This window comes from Lipotes vexillifer, unplaced genomic scaffold (assembly GCF_000442215.2).
Source record: "Lipotes vexillifer unplaced genomic scaffold, Lipotes_vexillifer_v1.1 scaffold2006, whole genome shotgun sequence".
Lineage (NCBI taxonomy): Eukaryota > Metazoa > Chordata > Mammalia > Artiodactyla > Lipotidae > Lipotes > Lipotes vexillifer.
Window position 1 is genome coordinate 488875 of NW_006776141.1, and position 15501 is coordinate 504375.

The window sequence follows — 15501 nt, forward strand, 5'->3', positions numbered from 1 at the left end:
CTTTAAAATGACAGACCCAAGTTTGAATTTTAAGCAACGCGATTTTCAGAAATTTGACCTGTACCAAACCTTTCACGAGAACCTTATATAAAGCAAGGGTGCTGTGTCTTTACTGGGAAATAAATATTCTTCAAAACCTTGAAAAACATTCAGATGAAAAACATAGAAGTGGAAATGCCCTCTTCTTGACTCCATAATAGATGTCCTCTGTCCTTGATCTGCTCAAGGACCAAATTGATCCCAAGCTGGCCAGGGTTTGATACCTCTGAGTAATGACAGCAATGACCCCACAATATCAGAATATACAGAATCACCGTAGATAGCAGCCACTTAAAACTTCCCCTTAAACTGCTAGCCAAAGCACTAATTAAGACCTGCAATGGAAGCTGGGTGACATGTGCTATATGGTCTCCTGCAGCCAGAGCCTGGGACTGAGTTTTTTCACTCACTGTCTAATAATAATAACAGGCATTTAATCTCTTTGCTGATCCAGTCTCTTTTGCTTTCCTATGTTGTTTATTCCCTGAGAGCCTTCAATATGAGTTATAAAAATGTCACTGTGTCTGCAGCTGCATTTTTCATCCTATAAACTCCCAGGGAACTCATCAATTTAACCTGCTTTGTACAGTTTGCAGCAAACCACTGCAGGCAAGATAGGCTTAATGAAACTTTTTTCTTCATAATGAACACATTTCTCCAGAAAGCATAGCAACAAATGAGCCTGGGATTCTAGGTAAAGACTTACTCTATGAAAATCTATATTTAACTTAAGGGCTTTGCAATAGGATTCTTAAATAACTGTATGAGAAAAATCACCATAGGATTTCACCAAAATCACCTCCAAATAGCAAGTGTGTCCTAGGCATTTGAAATAGAATTTAATCTATAAACAGTTTACCCTAGGCTTTAAGCAGTTCATTGCTGGTGAAAAAAAAATCTGGATTCTTTAAAATAGAAATAGAAAAGCATTTGCAGTAACTGGCCAGTGTTATAGATACAGATATACAAAGGCAATTTTCTTTTGTATAATTTTTGAATTATAAATTGCTTATCTTTCTATAATAACTTTGTAGAAAGGGCTCTTTTTCTTGCTCAGTTTACATAAAAGTGTCTGGAACAGTTCAGTGACACAGATGCTAGGTATTAAGGACTAACTTCAGACTGAAGCTTGTTTTCCCCTCCCCACCTCCCAGGCCCTTATCCAATACTAAGTAGCGTAAAGGCCAAAAGCCAGGTGAAATGATGTGAAAAGAGAAGGTGACTGCACCAGGGACAAGAATGAGGCTCTCTGATCTAATGGAGAGAAACCAGTTGACATTTTCCAGATTTTTTTTTTTTTAAAGAAGATGCTGGGGGTAGGAGTTTGTTAATTAATTAATTTATTTTTGCTGTGTTGGGTCTTCGTTTCTGTGCGAGGGCTTTCTCTAGTTGTGGCGAGTGGGGGCCACTCTTCATCGTGGTGCGCGGGCCTCTCACTATCGTGGCCTCTCTTGTTGCGGAGCACAGGCTCCAGACCCGCAGGCTCAGTAGTTGTGGCTCACGGGGCCTAGTTGCACCGCGGCATGTGGGATCCTCCCAGACCAGGGCTCGAACCCATGCACCACCAGGGAAGCCCTCCAAAGATTTTTAATGGAATCATCTTCAAAGGTTCTCTTTCACTAGTCAACAAATATAAACTTTGTCAACCCCCACCAGACTCCAGATGTTTATAATAGAATTAGTGCTCCAACCTTTGTTTCCTGCGAGGGAGGTCCTTGTGGGCACTGCAGGCTGAGCCATAGCAGCTCCTGGGAGAGCGAGCGTTGCCTGGTTTCAAGGGAGGCGTCCAAGGGGATTTACCCTTATCAGGTACTGGACAGAGCTTTCCCAGACTGCGCTAACCTGGCTGGATGACCGAGGATGCACTGTATGCTTCCTCAGTTGTGCTGTAGAAATGCTAAATCATCAATTTTATGTATTAGGTTTGGGTTTTCAGAATTGCAAGGTGTGTGCTGAGCACGTGCAGGGGGGCTGTCTCCTTACCTTTCCCAGTGCTCCCCAGGCCCTCCTCCCCACCACCTCCATCCCACTTTCACATATCAGAGGTGATCTGCCTGACACATAGAGTGAACAAGTAGGATCCAGCTACTTTTTACATCCTTTTCTGTGACGTTTGGGGTGAGACTCTTTCTTCCTCTTCGTTTCTGTCTCAGAGACAGAAGTCCTCGTTTTTCTTACACGTTCATTTGTCTACAGTCAGTAGAGACTCGCGGCAGGTGTGCCAGGGAAGCGCTGCCTGCCGGGGTTGGCTGACCTCCTAGCAGGGACTAATGTGCAGTGACGTGGCCATACCCGCTAACAGCTCTCAGGTGAGGGACAAAGCTCCTGTGTACTCATGTGGACTGCAGTCCACAGGAACCTCCTGTCTCTGGCCACCGGCTCCAGAGCACAGGAAGGCGTCCCCTTAGATGTGCTGTGTGCAGTCATGGTTGTCTCAAGCCTTTTCCAGGGCTCCCCTGCTCACACAGGGCCTTTGGCAAAGGGGTGGTGCTCATTTTCCACAAAGGAGACCCATGATGGTTAGTCTTTGGGCATTGTGAGTTTTTTTGTTTCATCGTATATTCGGTCAGCTGATACCTTTTAATTACTTTGGCCTTTTTGGGTGGGTGCTAGTTAGGCAATTCTTAGTAAGAAAATAGAAACACTTGAGTTCTCTGTTTTGTGTGTGGCAGTCTTTAAATCAGGGCATTGGATTTGGCTGACTGTATGTAGCCAATTCCATGAGGCTGTTTTTTTATTTTTTAAATTTTTATTGAAGTACCGTGGTTTTACAGTGTTGTATCAGTGCCTGGTATATAGCAAAGTGAGTCAAATATATATATATATATATATATATATATATATATTTGGATTCTTTTCCATTATAGGTTATTACAAGACACTGAATATAGTACCCTGTGCTATATAGTAAATCCTGTTGTTTATCTACTTTATGTACAGTAGTGTGTATCTGTTAATCCCAAACTCCTAATTTATCCCTCCCACCACCCCTTCCCCTTTGATAATCATAATTTTGTTTTCTGTCTGTGAGTCTGTTTCTGTTTTGTAAATAAGTTCATTTGTATCATTTTTTAGATTCCACATAAAAGTGATATCATGTGATATTTGTCTTTCTCTGTCCAACTTACTTAGCTTAGTATGATAATCTCTCCACCCATGTTGCTGCAAATGGCATTTCTTTTTTATGGCTGCATAATATTCCATTATATATATATATATATATATATATATAATGTTTATATATATGTTTATATATGTGTTTATATATGTGTTTATTTTTGCTTTTGTTTCCCTTGCCTGAGGAGACAGATCCAAGAAAATATTGCTAAGACTGATGACAAAGAGCTTACTGCCTATGTTTTCTTCTAGGAGTTTTTTGGTTTCTTCTAGGAGTTTTATGGTTTCAGGTCTTACATTTAAGTCTTTAACCCACTTTGAGTTTATTTTTGTATATGGGATAAAAAAGTGATCTAGTTTCATTCTGTAGCTGTCCAGTTTCCCCAACTCCGTTTATTAAAGAAGCTGTCTTTTCCCGATCGTATAGTCTTGCCTCTTTTGTCATAGATTAATTGGCTATATAAGTGTGGGTTCATTTCTGGCTGTCTATTCTGTTATGATCTTTGTGTCTGTTTTTTGTACCAGTACCGTACTGTTTTGATTACTGTAGTTTTGTAGTATAGTTTGAAATCAGAGTGTGATACCTCCAGCTTTGTTCTTCTTTCTCAAGATTGTTTTGGCTATTTGGCTATTTGGGGTTTCATACAAATTTTAGGATTATTTTTTCTAGTTCTGTGAAAAATGCCATTGGTATTCTGATGGGGATTACATTGAATCTGTATATTGCCTTGGATGGTATGGTCATTTTAACAACATTAATTCTTCCAGTCTGTGAGCATGGTGTATCTTTCCATTCATTTGTGTTGTCTTCAATTTCTTTCATCAGTGTCTTATAGGTTTCTGAGTCTAGGTCTTTTACCTCCTTAGATTTATTCCCAGGTATTTTATTCTTTTTGATGAAATTGTAAATGGGATTGTTTTCTTAATTTCTCTTTCTGATAGTTTGTTGGTTGTATATAGAAATGCAACAGATTTCTGTAAAGTGAAAATTTCTATAAAGTAAAGATAGGGTATGTAAAGGAGCATTTGGTTTACTATACCATTTTTAAATTGTGAGGTTTATATGATCTGAGTACAGCCTGAATATATTTCCATATTTAATTGTTTAATTTTTTCTTAAACTGTGATTTAAAAACAAGTGATAATTCTTAAGATGGGTTTCATTACTTTGGGAACACTGTTTTCTCATAGAACATAGTACATTTTAAAATGTAAGATAATGAAAAAATCGTATTCACTTAAAGATGCAGCAGAATTTTAGCACAGGACACAATTAACTAGGACTTTTTAAAAAATTAAACTTTTAATTTTGAGGTAATTGTAGATTCACATACAGTTGTAAGAAATAATACAAAGAGATCCCATATTTCCCTTTACCCTGCCTCCCCCCCCCCCCCCCCCCCCATCTTACAAAACTGTAGTACAGTATCACAACCAGGTGTGATAGTCAGATGATTGACACTGGTACAATGAAGTACAGAATGGTTAGCAGACATTTGGTCCTGTCCCAAATATTCATAAAACATTTGGTCCACACCAAAAGGTCCTTGAAATTTGGTCCTATCCAAAATGTCCATACCAAATGGCTTTGGACAGGACCAAATATCAAGAACCTTTTGGCATGGACAAATGTTTCCACGGACATTTTGAGCAAGACCAAATGTGACCAAATATCAAGGACCTTTTTTGGTGGACCATATGTGTTGGACATTTTCAGCGGGACCAGATGTCCTGCAAGGGCACAGAACAGCTCCATTAACACAAGACTCCTTTAAGTTTTCTTTTTTTTTGCAGTACGCAGGCCTCTCACTACTGTGGCCTCTCCCGTTGTGGAGCACAGGCTCCGGACGCGCAGGCTCAGCGGCCATGGCTCACGGGCCCAGCCGCTCTGCGGCATGTGGGAACTTCCCGGACCGGGGCACGAACCCTTGTCCCCTGCATTGGCAGGTGGACTCTCAACCACTGCACCACCAGAGAAGCCCTAAGTTTTCTTTTTATAATCATACCCCCTCCCTCCGATATCTGACCTCTGGAAATCTGTTCTTTGTTTCTATAATTTGTCATTCCAAGAATGGAATCATACAGTATGAAACCTTTCAGGGTAGTTTTATTTTCCTCAACACAATTACCTCATGATTTATCCAAGTTATTACATGTGTAAGTAGTTCATTCCTTTTTCTTGTTGAGTATTATTCCATGGTGTGGATATACCACAGTTTAACTATTCAACCATTGAAGAACACCTGGGCTGTTTGCAGTTTTTGCCTTCTATAGAAAAATAATCAGGACTTTTGAAAAACACAGTTATAGAGATGCTTATGACTATGTCTTATTACAGAGTATTTATTGGGCTGAGGAGAGTAAGATTAAAGGCTTACAGTCATTTAGGACTAAAACATGTGTTATAAACTATGACAGTCTAGCTCAAAATAGCTTGATTCTATAAATGTAGTTTACAGTGTTTAATCAAACTTAAGTTTATTATTGGCCAATGTCAGTCAATACAATTTGTGCCCATGTTTTCATTTCTGCTGTCAACCTAAATGATTGCTCAACATACACTGGAAATATTTGCTTTTATTAAACGTTACTCACACATGGCATTGTTTTTGTTCAACCTGGCAATGTGAAAGCACATGATTGTGTTGATTTTTGCTGCCAAGCCCAGTTGATGGATGTTTTAAAAACATTACATACCCTTATGCACTTGGAGTCTCTCATGATGAGCCTTAATTAAATAAACATTCCATTATGAACAGAAGTGCCAGCCTAGGCTCAATCCATGAAGTGTACAGTTTATTGATGGATGCTAGGTAATCCATTGAGGTATGCTCAGAAACATGTGGTTACATTGGTAGGGAGTAGAAGGAGCCTGTCTGCTCCCCCTTGGACCCCACAAAGTATCTGTGTGCATCTGCGTATGCTCCATGTTAGCTCTGGCAGGGACAGAGAAGCAGATGACTGACGTCTTGTCTGCCCAGCAGATGCTCCTCCTAATGGTCATTTGTTGATGTTGCTTTTAATGTAATTTACAGGATTTCTAGGCAAACACATCTTTGAACTGCCAGTAAAATGTCTTCTGCTTAGGAAAGTTTTCCTACAAGATATAAAGTTTTTAAAAAATATTTTTGCCTGTGCTCCACAGTGGGAGAGGCCGCAACGGTGAGAGGCCCGCGTACCGCAAAAAAAAAAAAATAAATAAATAAAAATAAATATTTTTGCTTTAACCTCATAACAATCTTGTGGAAATATTGTTAGCTCCCTTTGCACCTTACTTAAAGTTGGAGAAATTGAAAGACAGAGACCAGGTGGGTCTGGGGGAACTTCACGAACAAAAGGAAATGAGTTGAGTCTTGCTTGCCCTACAAAGTGGGGAATCTAAAGAAGAAAATAGTTCCGGAGGATAAAAATTGACAGCTTTATTGAAGAAGGAAAACAGTGAATGAGATGATTGGGTTGGAAACTCCCTGAAGGCAAGAATTGTCTTTCATCTGTGCCCTCAGTACCTACTTAGACCCTAGCCCCAAGGAAGGGTTCAGTAAATGTGTAATGCACAAATAAACAAAGGGATGAACAAACAGACTGAAATGATTTTTGATGTTGTTATTAAAAATGCCTTTCTCACACTGTTCGGTGTAAGTAGTTCATTGCCCTGACTGTGCTGTTTGTGTTGAGTATCTATGGCTGCATAACAAACTACTGCAAAACAGAGTGGCTTATGACAACAGCAGTTCTGGAGGTTCGCTGGTTTCAGCTCCCAGTTTTCCTGGGTGTCCCTCTTGCAATGGGACTGGAGTTTCTGGAGGCTCCACTTGGCTACAGGATGTCAGGCCTCTCTCTCTCTCCAGGTGGGTCTCAGGGCCTCTCCTCCTTATGTGGACTTTCCAGCAGAGGAGCTGAACTTCTAAAGGGGTGGCTCAGGTCTCCTGAGTACAAAAGTGGAAGCTGCCAGGCCTTTCAAAGGCTTAGGCCTGGAGCTATTAGTGTGCCCCTTCTTCCACCTTCTTTTAGTTAAGCAGTCATGGGGGCCAGCCCAGATTTAAAAGGAGGGAAGTAAACTCCACCTCTTCATGGCGCTCCACTGTGATTCCCCAACAATCTCTAACACCATCTGGGTGTCCTACAGTTCAATTCATTTCTGATTCTACCTGGAGTTAGCACAGATCCCACAGGTTAAGGGCTCAGTCCCCTGCTTCTTCAGACACCAGCCAAAAGCGAGGTATTCCCAAGTTATCCACTGTTCTGCCCATGCCACTGCGAATTTGGGGGTTGCCACAACCCCACCTCAGGTTTCATAATTCACTAGAACAATTCAGAGCTCAGGAAAGTGCTAGATTTAGGATTATGGTTGATTATAAAGGATAGAAATGAACAAGCAGACAAAGAGAGACATGGGGTGAGGGCCAGAGGATGTTAAGTGCAGGAGCCTCTATACCCTTGGAGTAGGGGTGCATTGCTCTCCTGGGACATCATGTTCACCAACAGGAAGCTCCCCAGAACTTATTATTCAAGAGTGTTTGTCAAGGATTCATTGCCAAGACATGATTGATTATATAGTATCAGCCATTGGTGGTTGAACTCAGTCTCCAGCCCCTCCCTTCTCCCCATAAGTAGAGGGTAGAGCTGAAAGTTCTCACTGTGTAATCACAGGTGTGGCCAGCCTCTGCCTTGAAACTGTCGAAGGGCACAACTTGAGTCACCTTGGTAGCATAAACTCAGGTATAATCCAAAGGGGTTCATGATCGAAGACATTCCTATCACTTAGAAAATTCTTGACGCTCTGTGCCAAGAACCAGAACTGGGACAAAAAAGAAAATATTTATTTTATTATACCACAGGGGTGATGATAGAGAATTCATAACCACTCTTAATCCACCACATGGCCCTCCACAAACTCGAATTGGCCTGTTACCTGATGCAAAATGGATGGAATTTTGAAAGTGACTGTTTTCCTATCATTCACTTGGAAAATGTATATCTTCATTGTCACTAGAGCAGGCTCCCAGAGAGCTGATGCTGTGCCTCACGTGCACACATGCCAGGCACATACAGGGATTTTTCAGAACCAGCTTGTTGAATTGATACGCCTGTGGGGAGAGGACGGCGACGGGAAATCCTTGTGACAGATCTCGGTGTTGGACTCTGATTCCCAGTTGTGGCTCCTTGGCAACGACTTCCCTGAGCTCCCCAGCTCTCGTGTCTGCTAGGCTCTGCCTGGAGGAGAGAACGAATGATTCTCGTTTCCCTGAACTTGACTGTCTCCATCATTTCCTTCCTCACCCTTGTCTTCTGTTCACCCAAGCCTGAGTTAGACCTCCTAGTTTTGGCCTATCTGTTTTCTTTTGCTCACAGATTATTCTCTTGGGCCGGATTCCTAGGCCTTCAACTCAGTCATCTAATTCCGGCTTCTCAAATGTTTCTTTCTTTTTTTTTTTTTAAGTTCGACCTTGCTAAAAAGCTATTTTGGGGTTTGACTGCAGCTTTGGGGCATCATTGTCTTACTGGGTCTAGCTTGGAGGTTCCTCTGGGGTCTCTTGCTAGAGTCTTGTCTTTTGAGGATTTCCCTGTCCACATTAGCAAAGCTATATATATATGTATGTATATTTTATTTATTTATTTATGTGTATGTGTGTGTGTGTGTGTGTGTGTGTGTGTGTGTGTGTGTGTATTTATATGTTTATATATCATCATTTTGTCTTGGGAAGAACCTTATTGTCTCCATTCAGATATTTAAAAATCCTTAATGCTCTGCATGTAGAGTTTTATTTTTTAAGGGACATTTTCTGATAATCTGCCAGTGGTAACCTATAACATGAATTCCATCTACCCTTTGAGTTTAACAGTAATCTTTATGAGAAAATTTTATCCCCTTCTCTCTCACCTTGTAACTGAAATTCTCAAGAGACATTTGTATCTCTCCCACATCCCAGAGCTAGCTTGGAGTTTGGCCTCAGGCAACAACCAACTAACAGTGCCTTGAAAATAATTCTCTGGGGAGTTAATTAGGATAGACTGAATAAGGGGCAATTTTGGTGAATCAAATGGAGAAGAGAATTTCAATGTCAAGGGTTAAAGCATCCCCCTCCTCCATCATTTCAGCTCTTACCTCTACATTCTTAATAAACATTAAAGAAAAGTAACTCTGTTTTATAGATTTGATACTATTAATTAATTTGGGTGCTAACTGTGGGCTCACTATTGGTCTGGGCTCCATGGAAGTTTGAGTTATGGTTATAAAGTAAGTTTTAAAAAAATGTATGGTAAAATCCTAGGCAGTCTTTAAGACACATGCTAGAAGCCACCACCTCCTAAAAGTCTGACTGGTATTCTTCTCTAGAATTGGTCATTCTCTCATCCTTACCCCTTATAACTTTTAAAAAAATAGATCTTTATTGGAGTATAATTTCTTCACAATACTGTGTTAGTTTCTGTTGTACAACAAAGTGAATCAGCCATATGTATACATTTGTACCCATATCCCCTCCCTCTTGAGCCGCCCTCCCATCCTCCCTATCCCACCCCTCTAGGTCATCGTAAAGCACCGAACTGATCTCCCTGGGCTATGCTGCTGCTTTCCACTAGCTAACTATTTCCATTCGGTAGTGTATATATGTCGATGCTACTGTCACTTCGCCCCAGCTTCCCCATCCCACCCCGTGTCCTCAAGTCCATTCTCTATGTCTACCTCTTTATTCCTGCCCTGCAACTAGGTTCATCAGTACCATTTTTTTCTTTAGATTCCACATATATGTGTTAGAATATGATATTTGCTTTTTTCTTTCTGACTTACTTCACTCTGTATGACAGACTCTAGGTCCATCCACCTCACTACAAATAACTCAATTTTGTTTCTTTTTATGGCCAAGTAATATTCCATTGTATATATGTGCCACATCTTCTTTATCCATTCATCTGTCAGTGGGCACTTAGGTTTTTCCATGTCCTGGCTATTGTAAATAGTGCTGCAATGAACATTGTGGTACATGACTCTATTTTTTTTTACCCACCAGTGCTCATGAGATTTATTAGTTTGTGATAATTTTTTAAAAAAGGAACAGTGGAGAGAGCAGTAAAACAAACAGAAACCACCATAAGCAGTCACCTAGTAAGAACATGGTGACTCTAAAATAAGCGAATCAAAGTGGAGATCTCCAGTCTCTGTGCCCAGGACTCCTCAGGGCACAAGAAGCCTGCAAATCTGTTTGAACATCAAGTGTGAGGCATAGATGGAATGAGTACTGTCTTCTGTATGTGTGCAGCCTTTGTATTTCTAGATAGGAGTGCTTAGGGTGGATACCTACATTACAAATACATTTAAAAGCTCACGTGGCTGTTGACCACTATGCATTTTCCTAATTAGCAGACAAGCAGCGCACAAAAAGGACTGATGTTAAAAGGAATCATACTCAGAAAGGCTGGGAACACTGATCTGAAAAACATATTCTTTGATATTTATCCAAAAATGCCAGCATGGGGCAAATGAGAAGGTAACAAGATTTAATCTGTGGGCAGAATGTTCCTCAGAAACAATCTGAGTGAAGGACAGGATGAGGGCCAGTGCCTGGAACAAAAAGAGGAATGACTCTTTTTGAATTATGGTTTTCTCAGGGTATATGCCCAGTAGTGGGATTGCTGGGTCATATGGTAGTTCTATTTGTAATTTTTTAAGGAACCTCCATACTGTTCTCCATGGTGGCTGTATCAATTTACATTCCCACCAACACTGCAGGAGGGTTCCCTTTTCACCACACCTTATCCAGCATTTATTGTTTCTAGATATTTTGATAATAGCCATTCTGACCGGCATGAGGTGATACCTCATGGTAGTTTTGATTTGCATTTCTCTAATAATTAGTGATGTTGAGCATCTTTTCATGTGCCTCTTGGTCATCTGTATGTCTTCCTTTGTGAAATGTCTATTTAGGTCTTCCACCCATTTATTTAAATTGGATTGTTTGTTTTTTTGATATTGAGCTCCATGAGCTGTTTGTATATTTTGGAGATAAATCCTTTGTCTGTTGTTTCATTTGCAAATATTTTCTCCCATTCTGAGGGTTGTTTTTTTTGTCTTGTTTATGATTTCCTTTGCTGTGCAAAAGCTTTTAAGTTTAATTAAGTCCCATTGTAAAATTTTTGTTTTGCTTTTATTTCTGTTACTCTAGGAGGTGGGTCAAAAAAGATCTTGCTGAGGTTTATGTCAAAGAGTGTTTTTCCTGTGTTTTCCTCTAAGAGTTTTATACTGTCTGGTCTTACATTTAGGTCTTTAATCCATTTGGAGTTTATTTTTGTGTATGGTGTTAGGGAGTGTTCTAATTTCATTCTTTTACATGTAGCTGTCCATTTTCCCCAGCACCACTTATTGAAGAGTCTGTCCTTTTTCCATTGTATGTTCTTCCCTCCCTTGTCGTAAATTAGGTGACTATATGTATGTGAGTTTATCTCTGGACGTTCTATCCTGTACCATTGATCTATATTTCTGTTTTTGTGCCAGTACCATACTGTCTTGATTACTGTAGCTTTGTGGTATAGTTTGAAGTTGGGGAGACTGATTCCTCTAACTCCGTTTTTCTTTCTCAAGATTGCTTTGGCTATTCAGGGCCTTTTATGTTTCCATACGAATTGTAAAATTTGTTGTTCTAATTCTGTGAAGAATGCCATTGGTAGTTTGATAGGGATTGCATCAAATCTGTAGATTGCTTCGGGTAGTAGAGTCATTTTCACAGTAGTGATTCTTCCAATCCAAGACCATAGTATATTTCTCCATCTGTTTATGTCATCTTTGATTTCTTTCATCAGTGTTTTATAGTTTTCTGAGTACAAGTCTTTTACTTCCTTAAGCAGGTTTATTCCTAGGTATTTTATTCTTTTTGTTGCAATGGTAAATGGGAGTGTTTCTTTAATTTCTCTTTCTGATTTTTCGTTGGTGGTGGATAGGGATGCCAGAGATTGCTGTGCATTAATTTTGTATTCTGCAGCCTTACCAAATTCACTGATTAGTTGTAGTAGTTTTCTGGTGGCATATTTAGGATTTTCTATATATAGTATCATGTCATCCGCAAACAGTGACAGTTTTACTTCTTTTCCAATTTGTTTTCCTTTTATTTCTTTTTCTTCTCTGATTGCTGTGGCTAGGACTTCCAAAACTATGTTGAATAAGAGGGGTGAGAATGGACGTCCATGTCTTATTCCCAATCTTAGTGGAAATGCTTTCAGTTTTTCACCATTGAGTATGATGCTTGCTGTGGGTTTGTCATATATGGCCTTTATTATGTTGAGGTAGGTTCCCTCTGTACCCATTTTCTGGAGAGTTTTTATCATAAATGGGTGTTGAATTTTGTCAAAAGCTTTTTTGCATCTATTGAGAGGATCATATGGTTTTTATTCCTTAATTTGTTAATGTGGTGTATCACATTGATTGATTTGCATATATTGAAGAATCCTTGCATTCTTGGGATAAACCCCAGGAATGCATGTAGTCCTGGACTTTAGTTTGTTGGAAGATTTTTAATCACGGTTTCAATTTCATTACTTGTGATAGGTCTGTTTATATTTTCTAATTCTTCCTGATTCAGTCTTGGAAAATTGTACCTTTCCAACTGTTCATTTCTTCATGGTTGTCCATTTTATTGGCATATAGTTATTTCTAGTAGTCTCTTATAATCCTTAATATTTCTGTGGTGTCATTTGTGATTTCTCCTTTTTCATTTCTAATTTTATTGATTTGAGTCCTCTCCCTTTCTTTCTTGATGAATCTGGCTAAGAGTTTATCAATTCTGTTTATCTTCTAAAAGAACCAGCTTTTAGTTTTATTGACCTTTGCTATTGTTTTCTTCATTTCTATTTCATTTATTTCTTCTCTGATTTTTATGATTTCTTCCCTTCCACTGACCTTGGGTTTTCTTTGTTCTTCTTTCTCTAGTTGTTTTAAGTGTAGTGTTAGATTGTTTATTTGAGATTTTTCTTGTTTCTTGAGTTGAGATTGAATTGCTCTAAACTTTCCTCTTAGATCTGCTTTTGCTGCATCCCATAGGTTTTGGGTCATCGTGTTTCCATTGTCATTTGTTTCTATGTTTTTTTTTTGCGGTACGCAGGCCTCTCACTCTTGTGGCCTCTCCCGTTGCGGAGCACAGGCTCCGGACGCGCAGGCTCAGCGGCCATGGCTTACGGGCCCAGCCGCTCCGTGGCATGTGGGATCTTCCCGGACCAGGGCACAAACCCGTGTCCCCTGCATCAGCAGGCGGACTCTCAACCACTGCGCCACCAGGGAAACCTTCTATGTATTTTTTTATTTCTTCTTTGATTTCTTTAGTGATCTCTTGGTTAGTTAGTAGTGCACTGTTTAGCCTCCATTATTTGTGTGTTTTACAGTTTTATTCCCGGTCATTGATTTCCAGTCTCATAACACTGTGGTCAGAAAAGATGCTTGATATGATTTCAATTTTCTTAAATTTTCTGAGGCTTGATTTTTGACCCAAGATGTGATCTGTCTTGGAGAATGTTCCATGTGCACTTGAGAAGAAAGTGTATTCTGGTTTTTTTGGGTGGAATGTTCTATAAATATCAATTAAATCTATCTGGTCTATTGTGCCATTTAAAGCTTGTGTTTCCTTATTTATTTTGTTTGGATGATCTGTCCATTGGTGTAAGTGGCATGTTAAAGTCCCCTGCTAATATTGTGTTACTGTCAGTTTCTCCTTTCATGGTTGTTAGCATTTGCCTTATGTATTGAGGTACTCCTATGTTGGGTGCATAAACGTTTATAATTGTTATATCTTCTTCTTGTATTGATTCTTTGATCATTATGTACTGTCCTTCTTTGTCTCTTGTAATAGTCTTTATTTTAAAGTCTATTTTATTGGATACAAGTATTGCTACTCCAGCTTTCTTTTGATTTCCATTTGCATGGAATATCTTTTTCCATCCCTTCACCTTTAGTCTGTATGTGTCCCTAGGTCTGAAGTGGGTCTCTTGTAGACAGCATATATATGGGTCTTATTTTTGTATCCATTCAGCCAGTCTGTGTCTTTTGGTTGAGGCCTTTAATCCATTTACATTCAAGGTTGTTATTGATATGTATGTTCCTGTTACCATTTTCTTAATTATCTTGGGTTTGTTTTTGTGGGTCTTTTTCTTCTCTTGTCTTTCCCACCTAGAGACGTTTCTTTAGCATTTGTTGTAAAGCTGTTTTGGTGCTGCTTAATTTTCTTAGCTTTTGCTTGTCTGAGAGCTTTTGTTTTCTCCATCGAATCTGAATAAGATCTTTACTGGGTAGAGTCGTCTTGGTTGTAGGTTTTTCTCTTTCATCACTTTAAGTATATCCTGCCACTCCCTTCAGGCCTGCAGAGTTTCTGCTGAAAGATCAGCTGATAACCTTATGGGGATTCCTTGGTATGTTATTTTTGTTTTTCCCTTACTGCTTTTAATATTTTTTCTTTGAATTTAATTTTTGTTAGTTTGATTCATATGTGTCTTGGGGCTTCCCTGGTGGCGTAGTGGTTGAGAATCTGCCTGCTAATGCAGGGGACATGGGTTCAAGCCCTGGTCTGGGAAGATCCCACATGCCGCAGAGCAACTGGGCCCGTGAGCCACAACTACTGAGCCTGTGCATCTGGAGCTTGTGCTCCGCAACAAGAGAGGCCGCGACAGTGAGAGGCCCGCGCACCGCGATGAAGAGTGGCCCCTGCTCGCCGCAACTAGAGAAAGCCCTGGCACAGAAACAAACACCAAGCACAGCCAAAAATAAATAAATTAATTAATTAATTAATTAATTAAAAAATATGTATATGTGTCTTGGTGTGTTTTTCCTAGGGTTTATCCTATATGGGACTCTATGCTTCCTGGACTTGGGTGACTATTTCCTTTCCCACGTTAGGGACGTTTTCGACTATAATCTCTTCAAATATTTTCTCAGACCCTTTCTTTTTCTCTTCTTCTTCTGGAACCACTGTAATGCGAATGTTGTTGTGTTTAGTGTTATCCCAGGGGTCTCTGAGACTGTCCTCAGTTCTTTTCCTTCTTCTTTCTTTATCCTCCTCCTCGACAGTTACTTCCACCATTCTGTCTTCCAGCTCACTTATTTGTTCTTCTGCCTCAGTTATTCTGTTATTGATTCCTTCTAGTGTATTTTTCATTTCAGTTATTGTGTTGTTCATCTCTGTTTGTTTGTTCTTCAGTTCTTCTAGATCTTTGTTAAACATTTCTTATATTTTCTCAATCCATGCCTGCATTCTGTTTCCGAGATTCTGGATCATCTTTACTATCATTACTGTGAATTCTGTTTCAGGTAGACTGCCTATTTCCTCTTCATTTATTTGGTCTTGTAGGTTTTTACCTTACTCCTTCACC